The 18,418-nt window shown below is 36.0% G+C and overlaps 1 non-coding gene across 1 annotated transcript; it reads right to left on the minus strand.

Moving 5' to 3' along the window:
• Positions 1 to 1,458: 1,458 nt before the first annotated feature.
• Positions 1,459 to 1,534, minus strand: TRNAC-GCA (transfer RNA cysteine (anticodon GCA)). Its single transcript has one exon. It is a non-coding gene; the product is annotated as a tRNA-Cys (tRNA).
• Positions 1,535 to 18,418: the final 16,884 nt, after the last annotated feature.

Here is an 18,418-nt window from a genome sequence, read left to right on the forward strand (position 1 = left end):
TATTCTCGAGTTTTGAGAAAGGTGTTGAAGAGAGGGGGAAGAGGGAATCAATTATTACGATTATTTTTATTACTCACCCCCTCTCACACTCCAAAAGTAATGCACAACATTTTTTAAATTTATTTTTTATTCTAAACCTTTGCAATTTATGGAGGTCATAGATACATCCTTCCCCCTTGTATTCAAATTTAATTTAAGTCGTTCCCGTGAGTGGCGCCATGATGGCACTTCTTCGAGATGGCTGCTGTACTTGGATGGACAACACTGAAACATCCGCTTTACAGTCCTAATCTGGCACCATGCGATTACCATCTCTATGGTAAATTGAAGGAACGAGATTTGAAGATGATGACTCCCTCGTGTACGCTACTAAAATAAGGCTCAGACGTGTTGGTCCAGACTTTTATCATGCAGGTATACAGGCCCTCATTCCAAGGTGGCGTAAGGCAGTTGGAAGGTGAAGGGATTATGTGGAAAAGTGACATATTGTTCCTGAAGAATGTATCTACATTCTATGAAAATAGCAAAGCTGTAGGATAAAAATGTAATTTTTAAATAAATATTGTAGATTAATTTTGGAGTGATCTTGCTTGTAAAATAAACTTCTTTCTAGTCCCAAAGTAGATGCATAGATATCAGTGCATGATCATTAGATTGAAAACACGTTTTTACATAATGAAATACAGTAATTTATAATCTTTTACTGTTAGTCATAAAACTGTAAATTTGTGGGTCAGTGATGTTGTTAAATGTTATGTTTTATTTAACGACGCTCGCAACTACAGAGGTTATATCAGCGTCGCCGGATGTGCCGGAATTTTGTCCCGCAGGAGTTCTTTTACATGCAAGTAAATCTACTGACATGAGCCTATCACATTTAAGCACACTTAAATGCCATCGACCTGGCCCGGGATCGAACCCGCAACCTTGGGCAAAGAAGGCCAGCGCTATACCAACTTGCCAACCAGGTCGACGTCAGTGATGTTATACGTCATCTTAATAAGAGTCCAAAAGTATAAATTTAAATTCTGAGGAGGGTGAGAATAAACACTCGGACAAACACCATCGCAGGATTTGTTGCAAAAAAAAAAAAAAAACATTCAACACCTGAAGTTAAAACAAGGAGCTCCTTAAGGGGTGACATATGATGATGGAGTCTTCTAGGCTCTGAAAGTTTGTGGCTCATTTCCTGTAAATAGTAATTTTAGAATATTTAATTTTTTAAACATGATATCTCAGCCAAATATGGTGATACCAAGAAGATATTGGTGTGATTTTGAAGCTTAAAATGTCCCCTAGTGCCTGGCAATGAGTAAAATAACATTAATATAGTTAATAATTATCTATGGATACATCAAATATTCATATGTATGAGGTCTCGCCCACCTCATTGAATATTACACGACTAATATGAATTAGTCTATTTGTATTATTACTATTAAATACGAGAAAAATTCGTACCGGCACCGGGAATCGAACCCAGGACCTCTCAGCTCTGCGCGCTGAGCGCTCTTACCAACTGAGCCATGCCGGGACAAATAGACTAATTCATATTAGTCGTGTAATATTCAATGAGGTGGGCGAGACCTCATACATATGAATATTTGATGTATTAAACTTTTAGTAGTTGTCATGAAACTGATGTTGGATATGGCCACAAAGTCATTTAAATATGCGCTCCTGCATATATGACGTGTATCGTCTCAAGTGCAGGCAGTAAGGCCGTAAAATAGCATTACGAGAGGGGTTCGGCCGGAGCCGTGGATCGTGTCCCGGCATGGCTCAGTTGATAAGAGCGCTCAGCGCGCAGAACTGAGAGGTCCTGAGTTCGATTCCCGGTGCCGGTACGAATTTTTCTCGTATTTAATAGTTATCTATGGATTTTTTACATGACATATCCAACATAAAATATTAGTCTAAGTTACATATATGGTAATATTTAATTAATGTAAATGAAAATAAAAAATAGCTCTATGTCAGGCACTGAAGAGTAGTTTTAGCTATGAAAGAGTGAAAAAAATGTGGCTCTATCTTAAAAACTGCATGAGTTATCATGTTTCAAGTTGTATGTCAAAATTATAAACAAAATAATTTCAAGGGATCTGTTCACTTCATTCTCTTTCTGGTACCATTCTCAATTGTATAAAAATTTTACAGAGCAAAATTATGCAAAACAAATTTTTTTGTACGTAAAGGTGTACATATACCTTAAAGTGATTTCTAATCATTCGAAAATTATCTTACGATATTTGGTTGGCTTATTACAACTTTATTTTTACATCTTTCTTTGCGAAACCCACGTATATTTCTACGGATAGTGCTGGGATTGGCACCATGCATTCTAACACAGGCTTCTAAGCATCGTATCAGCAACTGCTTATTCTCTCCCATTTTTTATTTAGTTATTTAACGACGCTGTATCAACTACTGGGTTATTAAATTTAGCTTCGATGGCAATGGTGATAACGAGATGGTATTTGGCGAGATGAGACCGAGGATTTGTTATAGATTATCTGACATTCGCCTTACGGTTAGGGAAACCAGGTAATCAGCCCAAGCGGGAATCGAACTCACGCCCGAGCGTAGGTCCGGATCAGTAGGCAAACGTGCCACTGTCTGAGCTACACCAGTGGCGTCGCCTACATTTCAGATGTCTTTTGTATCTGCTGACATTCTTCTTTAATAGGCCTATTTAACAAATTCCTATAACAAATAACAAATCTCGAAGTATTTACTAATCCTTGTTTTCAGTTGCCAGATGACAATAATATAGGCCTAATGAGTGTACTCTCTAATTTTTTGTAAGGCCTACATGACCCACTAATAGGAGACCAAAACCCCCATGACATAAAGAGTACAAAGCAAAATTGACTAGGCCTATATATTTACATGAAAGTTTTGCTTGTTTTCAGGTTCTCTATCCTTTTCCATAATTTTTCCACATAGGGGTATTAGTTAACACTCTGTAAACCAGGAGTGTCCATTTAGTGAGTTATGATGCAAACGTCAACGTCAGTTGCGAGCATCAAGCATAGTAAGACTATTGAGCTCTATACTAAAATGGAGGAAACACCGTATGTTAAAATATCGTGCCACTAGGTTCGCGCGTCGCCATGTTTGTGAGGGATTCTCTCTCTCTAACACAGTTGCTACAATGATGTTACCGCCCAAATTCGTGTATGCATATGGACATTATTTATATTGTGAGTTATCATGAACTATTTCTTTCAATTTAATATGAGCTATGAATTCTCTAAACTTGTACTTAAACATCATAAATGAAATTAAGTAGGCCTATATAATGTGCTCTACATTAATTCTAACTTAAAATACATACCGTATCAATATAAAAATATGAAAATGACAGACAAATGCAGTAGGCTATATAAAGAAATCTCTTGTCTTATCTAGGCCACTTAATTATTTATATGCACTAGGCCTACTCTCGATCAGGATAAATATGGGTTAGGAATAATAAAGATTAAATTAAAATAAAAGTTAAATACGATAGACTACCTACAATAAAAGTACACAATTATATTCATAGAGTTTTTAAATATATACTGGTACTAAACCGAAACATATATTTCGATTTAGAAAGATTTATTCGCCATTAAAATTGTATAAGTTTTTACTTTGTCACAAATTTAATTACCGTACACCCAATATAAAACAATGCAACTAAATTTACCGATATCTTTACTTTGACCTCAGAATATAAAAACCTGTTATACTTAATTGTATGTGATATAAGAGCTGAATTTCCTGTTAAAACTTATTTTCTTGTTAACAGAAATACATTAAACTAAAAAAGCCAAGTCTAAGCATAATAAATACTAAATAACTGTATATTAACAATAGAAGAAAATACTTTATATTAAATTTATCAAAATAACAGTACACACAAAATATTACATCATATGGTACCGCACAAAAAGATCAATAGTTAAATGGGTAGAATACTTGAAAAAAATGAAATATGGAACAGCGGCGAACTTCTGCCTAAGAAAATTAGGCAGCTACCTAGTGCTCTAACTTCGAGGGGTCTCGGCCAGGAATAATAATAATAATAATAATAATAATAATAATAATAATAATAATAATAATAATAATAATAATGCTATTTGCTGTGAAAAACTTTCGCGTGGGAATAAATCTTATTATAAATTGTTGTTTAGTCAACTGTCCAGAGACAGGTTTGAACCTCATAAGTGACACTAGTGAGGCATCACTCATGAAGCAACTAAGCCAGGAGATAATTGGATAGGGTCGCCATGTCCTTTCCCCATCCATTGCATTCATCGATGACTAGTATAAGTATCGCAAATCTTTTTGGCCTCTGAAATTTTAAATGTTAAGCGAAGAAGCGAGTCACTATCCACCTTGCATGTTGTCTCCCAACCAGCTGCAGCCCCCAACTGATACCCTCCTGCCAATCGCCGTGACAGTAGAAGTACATTCAGAACTCGTGTAAATAGACCTGCAATGCCAATAAGTCACGAACACCAAATCTAATAAAACATTACAGACTGTGCATTTATTTTGTATCTACTACGTGCTCACTTCATTTGCGTGATTCGGGTTCGCATACTGCGCTTAGATGGCAGGACTGTGATCCATTTTCAAGTTGCACACCACTTCGGCGGGCCACGTAATGCATGATGTGAATCTGTGACGAATTATGACGTGTACTAGAGTGAGTGTATGTTAAGTGTTCGTGTAAGTGTAGTGTAGGATGATGGTGAGGAAGGGAGACGGGGAAACCCGGTGCCGGCACATAGCGTATTCCTGTGGAATAACACCAATTGGACCGCCAGCTTAACGACCCATCCGACAGACGAATCACTATCAACAGTGACATATGCCTTCTCTTCATAGTGCATTTATTGTTATTGTTGGAACTTTTTTTCCACTACACTATTACTACTCCTTTCGTTGTAATTTGTTATTGTTATGATCTCCATCCTATCCTCTTATCATTGTGACTTCTATGTATATAGTTATCTTCTCCGTAGATGATGGATCGGCCTTTCTCTCTAAACTTTATGACTGATAGAGATAATATTCTTCCTCTCTCGATTAGTACACTTCTATTTTCCCCGTCTTCTTACATTTGAACTCTAATTCTCTTTAAACTAATGCCTCCCCCCCAAATCAATGATTGGTGATTTTACATAGAATGGGTAATAACTTCGAAATTGTAGGAGAAATTTTGTGCAAAAGATAGAATTCGTGAATCGTTCGTTGTATCACGCATTTCTCAAAATCATCAATATTAGTAGCGGTCTTTTGCCACCTACCGTTTTTTTCCTGATGCACTCATTGATGGTTCTTCATCTCCATGTTATTTCTGTTCAGGCAAAATCCTCGTCACCTTTGTTAGAAAGACGTTTCCCTCCGCTACTCTCTGTATCTTATCTTTACTACTCTGCTTATTTCTTCATAAAATTGTATAAATTGAGAACTAAGGTTAGGTTATTTTACATCTTAGGTTATTTAGCGTCTGAATGAGATGGTGATAATGCCGGTGAAATGAATTCGGGGACCAGCACCGAAAGTTAGCCAGCATTTGCTCATATTGGTTGAGGGAAAAACCTCAACCAGGTAACTTGCCCCGACCGGGAATCGAACCCGGGCCGCCAGACTTGAGAACGATCTCTCTTGTTCATCCCATGCTATATTTTAGTTTAAAAAGTATCGATGACATCTCACCTACAGGGAAATTTCTTCTAAGCAACTGAGCATACTTTTGTTTCGTGTCGTTGCTCCTCCGCCGTCTACCCCAGCCCATTGCTGGACCAACCCCTACAGAGGACCACCACCATGAAGGCTCGCTTGCTAACTTTTTCTTTCCTCACAAGTGCCAAAAAGTTCTGCGACACTTACAAGATATTTCACTAATCAGATGTACAGTATACAAACAATTGTTCTTCCTCTGACATACAAGTGATGTACTACTGTTTACTAATAGATATATACGTGTCAGCTAGAACCTCAATCACAAGTAATTTTGTAATTATAAATACAGGGTGATTCAGACCACCCGTAAGTCATTTATTTCGGAAACTGGTGCATTAAAATTTTCGAGACAAAAATATTTATGACTAAAGCACATGTGAACTTTCACTTGAGCTTGATTTCATCAGTCAGCCTTAACAGGAAGTAGGGCCAATGGCGTATTACTTCAAAATTTCAAATGTATCATTCTATAGAGCTCTTCGAAACAAAGAACATTCATAGGAAACATTTTTATCAATTCCTACTCTTTCAATGAGAAAACGTACTAAAAGATAATATCATTAATACTGAGAAATGTTACGAAAAGGAAATGTAAACTAGATAAGTACATTCATGTTGACGTAGTACACACGCACAATTACCTGGCTGAGTGTAGACCTGGTGGCCGGCAGCACAGTCGAGGGGTGAATACAAGTAAACTACCCCTTCCCCTTCGCTCGCTCAGCAGTGTTTTCTTTAGTCACCGTAATACAGTGTCTCGTCCAGGTCTACATGCACACTGCACTTAGGCAGATAATAAGCTCAGGTGGCCTTGCCCAGCAATGTACAATAAGAAGGAAGTGTTTTATTTCCTATGTACCTACGTATGTACATTTTTCGTTTTGCAATTACTTTTGTGACTAATAAAATAATTATCTAAAAGTTAAGTGTGATTACAAATACCTCCTACGTACTACAAATAGATACGATCCTGTGGCACGGTCAGCACGATCTCCTGACTTGAATCTTTGGATTTCTATCTTTGGGGACGGTTAAAAAACATCGTCTATCAAGATCGTCCCACAACAAGGGATGATATGAAACAGCGAATCCGAGAAACCTTCCAGTCACTTGACCACGCCGAAGTGTCAGGAATCGCTGACAGTGTTAGAAGAAGAGTACGGGTGTGTGCTCCTAAGAACGGCAGACAGTTTGAACATTTGTAAAAATTAATGGTATTGTCCATTAACACCTGTCAACATTAATTGTCTTGTTTACATTTTCGTATTGTAACATTTCTCAATATTGATGGCATTGTTTTTTTGTACGTTTTCTCATTGAAAGAGTAGGAATTGATAAAAACATTTCCTATGAAAGGTTTTTTTTTTTTGAAGAGCTCTATCAAATTGTACCATATTTGACCATGACTGCCATTTGAAATTTTAAAGTAATACGCCACTGTTAAGGCTGTTTGATGAAATCAAGCTCAAGTGAAAGTTTACATGTGCTTTAGTCATAAATATTTTTGTTTCGAAAATTTTAATGAACTAGTTTCCGAAATAAATGACTGTTAATCCTACGGGTGGTCTGAATCACTCTGTATAAAAAGTATAATTGGTACATATCTATTTAATTTCTAAGTCCTCTTTATAAAATTTCTAGGACCGGTTTCACCAAACTTCAGTAAATCAGTCCAAATGAAACATTAACTACTGAACATTCACTAAAATGCGAGCTGCTAACCAACCAAATTTTATTAACATTTAATGAACAGTACTAAGTAATGGCTCATTACGGATAAATACGTACGAGCTATGAATTTTTCATAACTGTATCAGAACATCTTTCTACGAAACCACAGTCTACTATATCGCAAATCGTGTACAGTATTAGAAAACAGTTTTTTTGTGTCTCTTGGTAGTGGAAATATTGAAATTTCGACCGCGATTTACACGAGTACGTTTATGTGCGCGCTGTCTCCATAGAATTCAAGCCGAGTAGCTATAGTATACGTGTACGTCACCGCTATGAGGTGGAGCAGTCAGTAGTGAGCTAGCTTGACATCCCTGGGATACGAGTCCGAATCTCGGTAGTAATTTTCTTTTTGTTAACGTAACTAATTTTTATACATGTTACCTTTCTTCATTTTTATTTTTTTTTTTTTAGTGGAACGAATTATTTCGCAACTCTGGCTACACTAGGAGAATTAAAAATACTCTTGGGAGATCAGTTTTCTTCCCGAAATTAAACAAGAATAAAAAAATACACATGTAGATCTAATACGTTGTCCACATGCCACCGGCGTCTATCACTGCCTGGCATCTTCGGGGCATTGAGTCCTCCAGATCGCGGAAGTAGTTCCGGTCCTCAGCGAGATCTTCCCAGGTAGCCAGAATTTGATCCCACAACTGATCTGGATTTTGAGGTGGAATGTCTCGATATTTGTCAATCCTCCTCTTTTTCATGCCTTTCCGTGAACTGTCTTTGAAAGTTTATGGCAGTGTGCGCCGGTGGTTATCTTGCTGGAAAATTAAATTTCTTTCGGAAAGAAAACTGTTATAAAATGCCGTCGACCTGGCCCGGGATCGAACCCGCAACCTTGGGCATAGAAGGCCAGTGCTATACCAACTCGCCAACCAGGTCGACACTCAGTTGAATGTTATCTAGTTGACTAGTTTCAGTTTTGTCTCAGCCGCTTTTATGATATTCTAACCTATGATCAGTTTCTTCTAAAATTTTGAGTACCACGATCTTCTTGACGCTGTATCTTTCGTGAATTTCTGTCATTAAAATCTTCAAAATGATCGTTTCTTAAATGGTTAACATTATCTCCATCTGACTCTTAATTTTCGATCAGTTCCAGATATAACAATTCTGCGTTGAAACGTTCTGCCATTTTATATTGCAACTAATCAACCATAAAAAATTTAAAGACCGAAATTTATATAACTAAATTTAATGATAGTTTTACTGCTTCGTTAGGCTAAAGATGCTTGGTGAGATATAAAAATGATTTAATTAACCAGTAAATAAATTAATGAATCATTAAAAACTTAGTGAAGCTTGGTCAAAGCGGCCCCTAATGTTAGATAGTTAACCGGTGTGGAATATGATTATTATTACTGCTGCTACTGCTACTGCTATTATTATTATTATTATTATTATTATTATTATTATTATTATTATTATTATTATTATTATTATTATTATAAGAGATTCTTTGCTTGTTTCATAGAATCTATATATGCGTCAACCTATAATTGTGATGAACATACTGACAATCAAAATAAAGAATTCATATATTGGGAAAGAACCTTTTGACCTTTGAGAACATGTGGCTGAATCAGATATTGTTTTTACTCGAGTCCATGAAGAAGATTAGACAACAGTAATGGTTAAAATAATTATTAGTTATTATTACAAACATATAAACCAAGTTCTTACCAGTGGATTATTAATTATTGAATTTATATAGGAAAGACGTAATTACAAATTAGTTAACAATTCATAGTATATCAAATAATGGTAGGTATACTGTATAAGAAGCATTATACTGGTACATTGGCTCACTGAAGAGAGTAATATGCATTATATTCATTTTCAGATAAATGCTGATTGTGTTTTATTTTTAAAAGTTACTTACTACTTACTTACAAATGGCTTTTAAGGAACCGGAGGTTTATTGCTGCCCACACATAAGTCCACCATGAGTCCCTATCCAGTGTAAGATTAATTCAGTCTCTATCATCATATCCCACCTCCCTCAAATTCATTTTTATATCATCCTTTCATCTACGTCTCGGCCTCCCCAAAGGTCTTTTTCCCTCTGGCCTCCCAACTAACACTCTACTGTGTATGCATTTCTGGATTCGCCCATACGAGCTACATGCCCTGCCCATCTCAAACGTCTGGATTTAATGTTCCTAATTATGTCAGGTGAAGAATACAATGCGAGCAGTTCTGTGTTGTGTAGCGTTCTCCATTCTCCTGTAACTTCATCCCTCTTTAGCCATTTTAAAGAGTTACTGTAGGAAAATATTGCCTGGAATAATTCTGTGTAAATATAGGCCTATATTCTTACGTGGATGATTCGATAAATAAAGAGCTATTGGTAACAGCTAAATGACGTAATCCACCACTGCCACAGTTTATGATTTGTATCAGCTACCTTTCCATTGCCACTTCTCAAACGTAGACTGAAGTGCTGCGGGGCATCATTCAACAGTCATTCGGCGCTACTTATTTCTTTGGACATGCCTGCTGTATACCGTAACTGATTCTTTATTTGAGCATTTCCGTGTATACGTGGACTCCTACAGTTTGCACTTGCATGGATCACATCAGGATATGATAGCCATTTCTCTTTATGGAAGTTTCATTTAGAAATTGCCATCTATGGACTGAGGCAGTAATGAAAGAGGTCACCAGATATATGTATACATACAGCGTAAAAACGAACATTTTATAATGAATCAAAATAATTTTCAGGTGCTAAATATACCAACGTAATTTCCAATTTAAATTTTCGAAGTAAAGCATCTCTTATGTCGGTAGCAAACTTTTCAATATAGTGATACTACTAGAGGTGGCGTAGTGGTCTAAGGCATCCTGCTTACAACGCGCTTTACAGAATGCGCGCTGGTTCGGTTCCTCATGGGGGAAGAAATTTTCTTATGAAATTTCGGCCAGTGTATGAGATCGGTGCCCACCTAGCATCGTGATGCACTTTGGGAGTTACGATAGGTAGCGAAATTCGATTGCGAAAGCCAGCTATAACGGCTGGGGGATTGTCGTGATAACCACACGATACCTCCGGATGATCGTTCACCTCTGCTTCGGCATGTGAACGTGAGGCCAGCAGTCGGCGGGTGGTCTGGGCCTTTCATGAGCTGTGTCGCCACTGATTATTATTATTATTATTATTATTATTATTATTATTATTATTAGTATTATTATTATTATTACATGTTGTAGTAGATTATCAGAATTGTCTGCTGTCATCTGTAACATTAGTAGGTAACTGTTGTTGTAAGTTTTTTTAGAATTCTCGCAGATATATCTAAATTCTCCCTCCGAACAATACATTTTTTTCACCCATAATATGCAATCTTCTTCTATGTCTTTTCTTTATTCCAAGTTAGAAATCATCTCCTCAACCAACAAAGTTATGACTATTAGGCAACCTCTATGAACAAGTACAACTTCACTTGACATGTTATGCCATCGTGCACCATTCAGGTAGCAGCCTCACTTGAAAATGGCACTGGCGAGGCAAAATAAAGAAACCCGTCATAGGAAACGTTTTTATTAATTTCTACTCTTTCAATCAGAAAACGTACCAGAAGACAATGCCATTAATATTGAGAGATGTAACAAGAAGAAAATATTATAAAGAATGACAATTAATGTTGACATAATACACACGCACAATTATTTGGCTTAGAGTAGTAGACCTGGTGGCCGGCAGCACCGCCGAGGGGTGAGTAAATTACCCCTTCCCATTTGCTCACCCAGCAGTGTTTCCTTTAATCACGCAACACAGCACCTACAGACTGGCGCAAAAGTACGACTGGCGTGTTAACTGGCGTCAGTATATCCATGCATGTGTAAACCCACCATTATGTAAAACATTACTGTTTGTAGTACATGGGAGGTATTTGTAATCTCTCTTAACTTTTATTAGTCATAAAAGTAATTGCAAAGAATGAAAAATGTACATACGTATGTAGAGAGAAAAAAATTCAAAATAATGTAGGCCTACATTGTTGGGCAATTTCACCTGAGCTTATTACTTGGCCGAACGTACTGTACGTGCTGTATTGCGTGATTAAAGGAAACACTGCTGGGTGAGCAAAGGAGAAGGGGTAATTTACTCACCCCTCGGCGGTGCTGTCGGCCACCAGGTCTACTACCCTAAGCCAAATAATTGTGCGTGTGTATTATGTCAACATTAATTGTCATTCTTTATAATATTTTCTTCTTGTTACATTTCTCAATATTAATGGCATTGTCTTCTGGTACGTTTTCTCACTGAAAGAGTAGAAATTAATAAAAAAGTTTCCTATGACAGTTGTTTGTTCTGAAGGGTTCTATCAAATGGTATCCTATTTGATCCTATTCTCATTTGAAATTTGAAAGTGATACGCCACTGGCACTACTTCCTTTTAGAGCTGATAGATGAAATCAAGCTCAAGCGAAAGTTCACATGTGCCTTAGTATAAATATTTTTGTCTCGAAAATTTTAATGCGCTAGTTTCCGAAATAAATGACACTTTTAGTCCGAATCACTCATTGCCTTTTCGTACGTTTTCTCATTGAAAGAGTAGGAATTAATAAGAATGTTTCCTATGAAAGTTGTTTGTTTTGAAGAACTCTATCAAATGGTAACATTATTTGACCCCGACTCCCATTTGAAATTTTAAAGTGATACGCCATTGACCCTACTTCCTGTTAGAGCCAATTGATGAAATCAGCTCAAGTGAAAGTTCACGTGTGGTTTAGTTACAAATATTCTTGTCTCGAAAATTTTAATGCATTAGTTTCCGAAATAAATAACTGTTACGTGTGATCTGAATTACTCTGTATAATACATAGGAAGTACGTTAATTCAATTTCAAGGCATAAAACAATTCAATCAGTTGAGATATGTAGAAATTGATAATATATATCATGCAAATTACTTTATATTGTAACCATAAACAATTCATCAGTAGCGCTATAAACATTACTATTCAATTTAAAGCATATACAATTCATCAGCTAAACTATACAAACATAATATGTATATTATACCATACAAGGTAAACAAATTAATTCAATTTCCAAGCATACTTTCGTTAAGCTATACAAAATTATATAATTCATATCAAGCAGATTAATTCAATTTATAATCATCAACAATTCATCAGTTGAGGTATACTGACTACCATTGAATTTATAGCATATACAATTCATCAATTGAGGTATGCAGACTACTATTCAATTTGCAGCTTGTACAATCAATTAATTAAGCTATACAGACTACTATTCATTTTAAAAGCATATACAATTCATCAGTCAAACTATACACACATATACAATACATAGTAAACAAACTAATTCAATTTACAAGCATATTTTCGTTAAGCTATACAAAATTGTACAATTCATATCAAGTAGATTAATTCAATTTATAAGCTTAAACAATTCATCAGTTGAACTATATAGACTACTATTCAATTTACAGCATATGGGCCTACAATTCATCGGTTGAGCTATACAGACTACTATTCAATTTACGGCATATAGCCTACAGTTCTTCAGTTAAGCTAAATAAAAATATACAATACATAGTAAACAGATTAAGTCAATATAAAACATATTTTAGATGAGCAATATAAAATTGTACATTATCTAATCAAGTAGAATAATAAAGTCAAGAAATATGCTCATCTTTTAGACAATTATATCTTTGTCTCCCCTTTGCTGTGGAGACCTTCGGTCCTTGGAGTCATAACGCTAAAGTTTTGGTATCTCAAATCGCCCAAATTTTGATCTCCATTACTGGTGATCGTCGTTGCACTACTTATTTGCGTCAACGTTTAAGTATTGCAATTCAACGCGGAAATACAATGAGCGGTTTAGTTACTCTTTCCGAGCCCAGCCCTTTGGATGAACTCTTTCTCTTGTAAAATTTATTTAGTATTCCGTATGTAAATATTTGTATTTAGTTTTATGTACTGTATTGTAATTATAAAAAAGTACATTTCATACATATTTTATCTTGTAAAAGTAGAATAATTCAATTTACAAGCATAAATAATTCATCATTGTGTAGAAAGTATAAGTATGTAGAAATGTGGTTAATTCTTTTCTAAGCCTTTTCTCATGATTCTTCAAAGCTTTAAGATAATTAGTCAATGGATTGAAGACTGTAATACATGAATAGTGAACTCCGTTTTTGTAACAGCTTTGCAGTGGTCGTCAGCACTCGCTGAAATGTGCAAAGGGTAAGCGGAGCCGTCCCGTGTGCCCCGTCGTGCAGCAGGAAGCGGTAGAGAGCATACCCTCTAGCAGCTACGAGTGCACTATGGTGCACTGTGTTCTCCGCGGGTAAGAGACTCTAGTCCTAGGGTGCTCTGTGTTGACGACCGCTGGCTTAGACTAACAGAGGGTAGATGATGATCTGATTTATGTCTTGTATTAAAATTATGGATGTCTTGATTAGTGCTAAATGTATCTTGGTTTTTAATATAGGCTACATCATTATGGATAGGATGTAATGACAAGGTAAAGTCAAGATTTCTAAATTTTGGAAAATATTTTTACACGATGTCCTTTTATGCACACCAGCCATTATTCTTAAAGCTTTCTTTTTTAAAACAAAAATGTGTTTAGCTTCAGACGAGTTACCTCGGAGTATTAATCCATATTTCATTACAGAGTGAAAATATGCAAATTATGACATTTTAAGCAAGTTTATATCATCGATAGTAGATAAGGAGAGTAGATAAGGCAGAGCAGTTTATATTTTTATAAGACCGGGTAGCTAGCCCTGTGCTTAGCCCCCTCCTTGGAGGACCAGGATTTTCTTTCAGGGTTGACTCCCTTAGCCTTTATAGTGCCAACTACACCGCAAGGCAGCGATAGTTTTCTGTCAGGGTTCTCTCCCTTAGCTGGTATGTCCCAATTATTGCGTCAGGATCTCGTATTTTCGCCCTTTCATGTCTTAGCTGCAAAATGCACCCAGGGATCATGACGAGGACATGCATGAATAGGACTTGGCAGGAATACATGGCCTTGATGAAGGATCGACATATGCAGGAGGATTGGCGGGATCGAGAAGGATGGCGGAAGGGAATTCAGGGCAACAGCTGAAGAGTGGAGAAGCCCACAAAAGTAAAGTAAGTAAGATAAGGCAGAGCTCAATTTAGGAGTAATACATTCTATATGCGTTTTACAGTTCAAGTGGTTATCCAACTCTAAACCAAGAAACTTTGTGCTTAGCCTATAGATTCTTTGAGATGAGTTCCATTTAATCGAATACTGTAGGAAACCTGAGCACTATTTTGTGCCCGAAATTTTACTGCACTGGTTTTATCAACATTAAGTGTTAGTTTATTTACATAGAACCATTCACTCATTAGATTCAGCACTGTATTAGAAGTGTTTATAAAATGCTTGTATTGTTTGCTTGAGATAATCACACTTGTATCATCTGCAAATAAAATTACATGGGATAAATTGTTTCTGGTCAAGACTAAATCATTAATATAAACTAGAAACAACAATGGACCTAAAATCGACCTCTGGAGAACTCCATGTTTAATATTTCTAAATTCTGAATAAGTGACTTTATGACTATTTGGTATATTTATTTCTACTTTTTGTTTTCTATTTGATACGTAAGATGTAAACCAACCCAACGTCTCATCTTTAATACCATAAAATTTCAATTTTTTTACTAATATATTGTGGTCTACACAATCAAATGCTTTAGCAAATTCACAAAAAAATCCCACCGACATGTAGTTTCGAATTTAAAGAATTTAGTACTTCATCTACTAACCTAAAAGCAGCATTCTCTGTCGATTTTTGTTTTCTAAATCCAAATTGTTCTGAACTAATATATGGTTGACTCCAGATAACGATGTAATCTATTATACATAACTTTCTCAAATACTTTTGAGAATGTTGTTAATAATGATATGGGTCTATAATTAGCAATAGTACATTTATCTCCCTTTTTTATATTGGTTTTACTATTGAATATTTGAGTCTTTCTGGAAAAATACCACATTGCATTCACCAATTGCATAAATAGCTTAACGGAGGGGACATTATTTCAGAATAAGCTTTCAGAACTTTACTTGGGATTTCATAAAATCCAGAGGAATATTTAGTTTTTAGATTTTTTTATCACATGCATGATTTCTGCAGCGGTAGTGGAATAAATTTGAGATCTGGAAATTCAGTGTTAAATGCATCTATTAGGTAACGAATGGTTATCACTAAAATATAGGTAAACATGAACATGTCCAATCTAATTGTAGGACCTATATATTTAGTAGAAAATAAGGATAAAAATAATTTTCTTTTCTTAGGGCTGGACTGGGCGAAGCAATTATTGTACGCCTACCATTTAAAAAAGTAAATTCAAATAATACTTCTGGTATTGAAATATGATGAAACAAGATATGAGTGAAAGCGAACTCCATAACAGTTATGTTCTTCCTTTGAAAATTGCAAAATTATTGCAATGCAATAATGAAGGAGAGTCCATTAAAATATGTTTGAATAAAGTTTAAACATTATTTGTCCCCAATAATAATAATATGTTTTTAGTAGTATGAAATTCCACCGGACAAAACAAAGGAGGATAATAAACTTGAAACAGTAGCTGAACGAGAAATGAAAACAAAGATGCATCAATATGTGGTCCGTTCTCTCTCTTTAGTTGAAAACACAGATATTGATACAGTAGAACTGGTAATTTTCGTCCGTGGAGTTACGGAGGATCTCTCCTATAACAGTATTTGCTGGATGTCATTCTACTTAAAGGAAATACAGTATGAGAAGAGTTATTTCAAGCAATAATAAAATGTATAGAAGAAAGAAATCTGAATGTAAAGCAACTTGTATCTGTAAGCTTAGTAACAGACGTGGCTCGAAATATGACTTTAAAAGTCTGCTAGGTGGACGGACTGACGTGTTATTTAAGAGAGCTGGAAATAAGTGAGGATATAAAATCTTGCCATTGTATAACACACCAGACTGGATTAGATTTATCTAAAATGCTCTCTATAGAAATATATGTAGATTATCTTACGTCGCCTGCCGGTACCCTATATAGACCTAGCTGCTATGTTAGACTCTACATTCAGTATATTTCTGAACAATTGCTTTCTGAACGAAACTCGTAAAATTGTGACTAACAGACGAAAATTTACGAATTGTATTAAGGGTAGCAAATTGTGGCGTATTTTCCTAGGTTGTTGTGGCACAGTAAAAATTAAGGTGAAATAAAATATAATTTGTTCATCTATAAATCATTATTGTGTAGTCTGCGTTAGATGCTTGTGTTGAGAGTCCGCCCCTGGGATCCAAAAGGAGTGCTCTATACTCCTAGATTGATATTACGTCATATGTATTGCGACTTGAGCCCAGTGATATAATCGTGAATACAAATTTGCAGATGGCTAGTTTAAGGTATAAGCTAAGTACCGGTATTTAAATTTTAAAATTTATTACACTGGTTTATTACTAAGGATAATGCGAGCTTAAAAGTGATTCATGGCTCTAAAAACCATTACTTAAGTTTTAGTACTGTATTAGAAATTTTCATGCTGAATTGTGATATTGTTACATATAAGTTATGGTCCGTGATTTATAATAAGTCATCTTCACAATTTTCTAGTATAAGTTCATCATCAGCGAAGATGAAGTTTGTCATATATAGCAGTATTACTCATTATTTATTGGAATCCTCCGTTTTACTTATTTGTAGCATCCAATGTTTCAATCCCTGTATACTGAGTTCTTCCCTAGCTGTAATTTTTCCTACCAGTTATATGCAGGAGCTGATTTATTTGTATAATCATTTTATTGACTTTATTTAATGTTTAGTGTATGCTCTGTTACGCATAAAATAATAATAATAATAATAATAATAATAATAATAATAATAATGAACACAAGATGAACATTTTTAGTAGATTATTATGATGTACCGAAGTACATATGATATTCCATGCAGAAATTCTGCGTCATCATATGATGAACGATGAGTGGAACGGAGAAAAATTCTCTCCGTCACCGGGATTTGAACCCAGGTTTTCAGATCTACGTGCTGACGCTCTATCCACTAAACCACACAGGATTCCCATCCCGATGTCGGATCGAATCCTCTCAGTTTAAGTTCCACCTCTTGGGTTCCCTCTAGTGGCCAACCCTCATGCACTGCGTCATAGATGTATGACAGTGGCACAATGTCCACACATGTGCAAAGGTGCACTCATTGTAACTAAGTGGCCGGGATCCGTCGAAATAAGCGCCGTCTTAAATCACTAAGTGATTATTTTTGGCATATCATAAATATTATTACGATGTCCCGAAGTACATACGATATTTCCGTGCAGAAATTCTGCGTCATCATATGATGAAGGGTGAGTGGAACGGGTTCAAATCCCGGTGCTGGAGAGAATTTTTCTCCGTTCCACTCATCCTTCATTATATTTTTTTAGTAGGTTATTTTACGCCGCTTTATCAACATCTTATGTTATTTAGCGTCTGAATGAGTTGAAAGTGATATTGCCGGTGAAATGAGTCCGGGGTCCAACACCGATAGTTACCCAGCATTTGCTCATATTGGGTTGAGGGAAAACACCCGGAAAAAACCTCAACCATGTAATTTGCCCCGACCGGGAATCGAATCCGGACCACCTGGTTTCGCGGTCAGACGCGCTAATCGTTACTCCACAGGTGTGAACACAAGATGAACAAAGGGAATACGAGCAGAACAAGGAGAAACCAAAGATAACAAGGTAACACAAGAAAAACTATGGGAATGCAAGGAGGAGGAGAATATAAGAAGAACAATAGGAATGGTAGAACAACTAGGGGAGTACAAGGAGGACATGGCGAACACACGGTGAATAAGGAGAAGACAATGAGAACAAGAGGAATATAAGGAGAGAAGTGCAATACAAGGAGAACATTGGGA

Source organism: Periplaneta americana, chromosome 9, assembly GCF_040183065.1.
Source record: "Periplaneta americana isolate PAMFEO1 chromosome 9, P.americana_PAMFEO1_priV1, whole genome shotgun sequence".
Lineage (NCBI taxonomy): Eukaryota > Metazoa > Arthropoda > Insecta > Blattodea > Blattidae > Periplaneta > Periplaneta americana.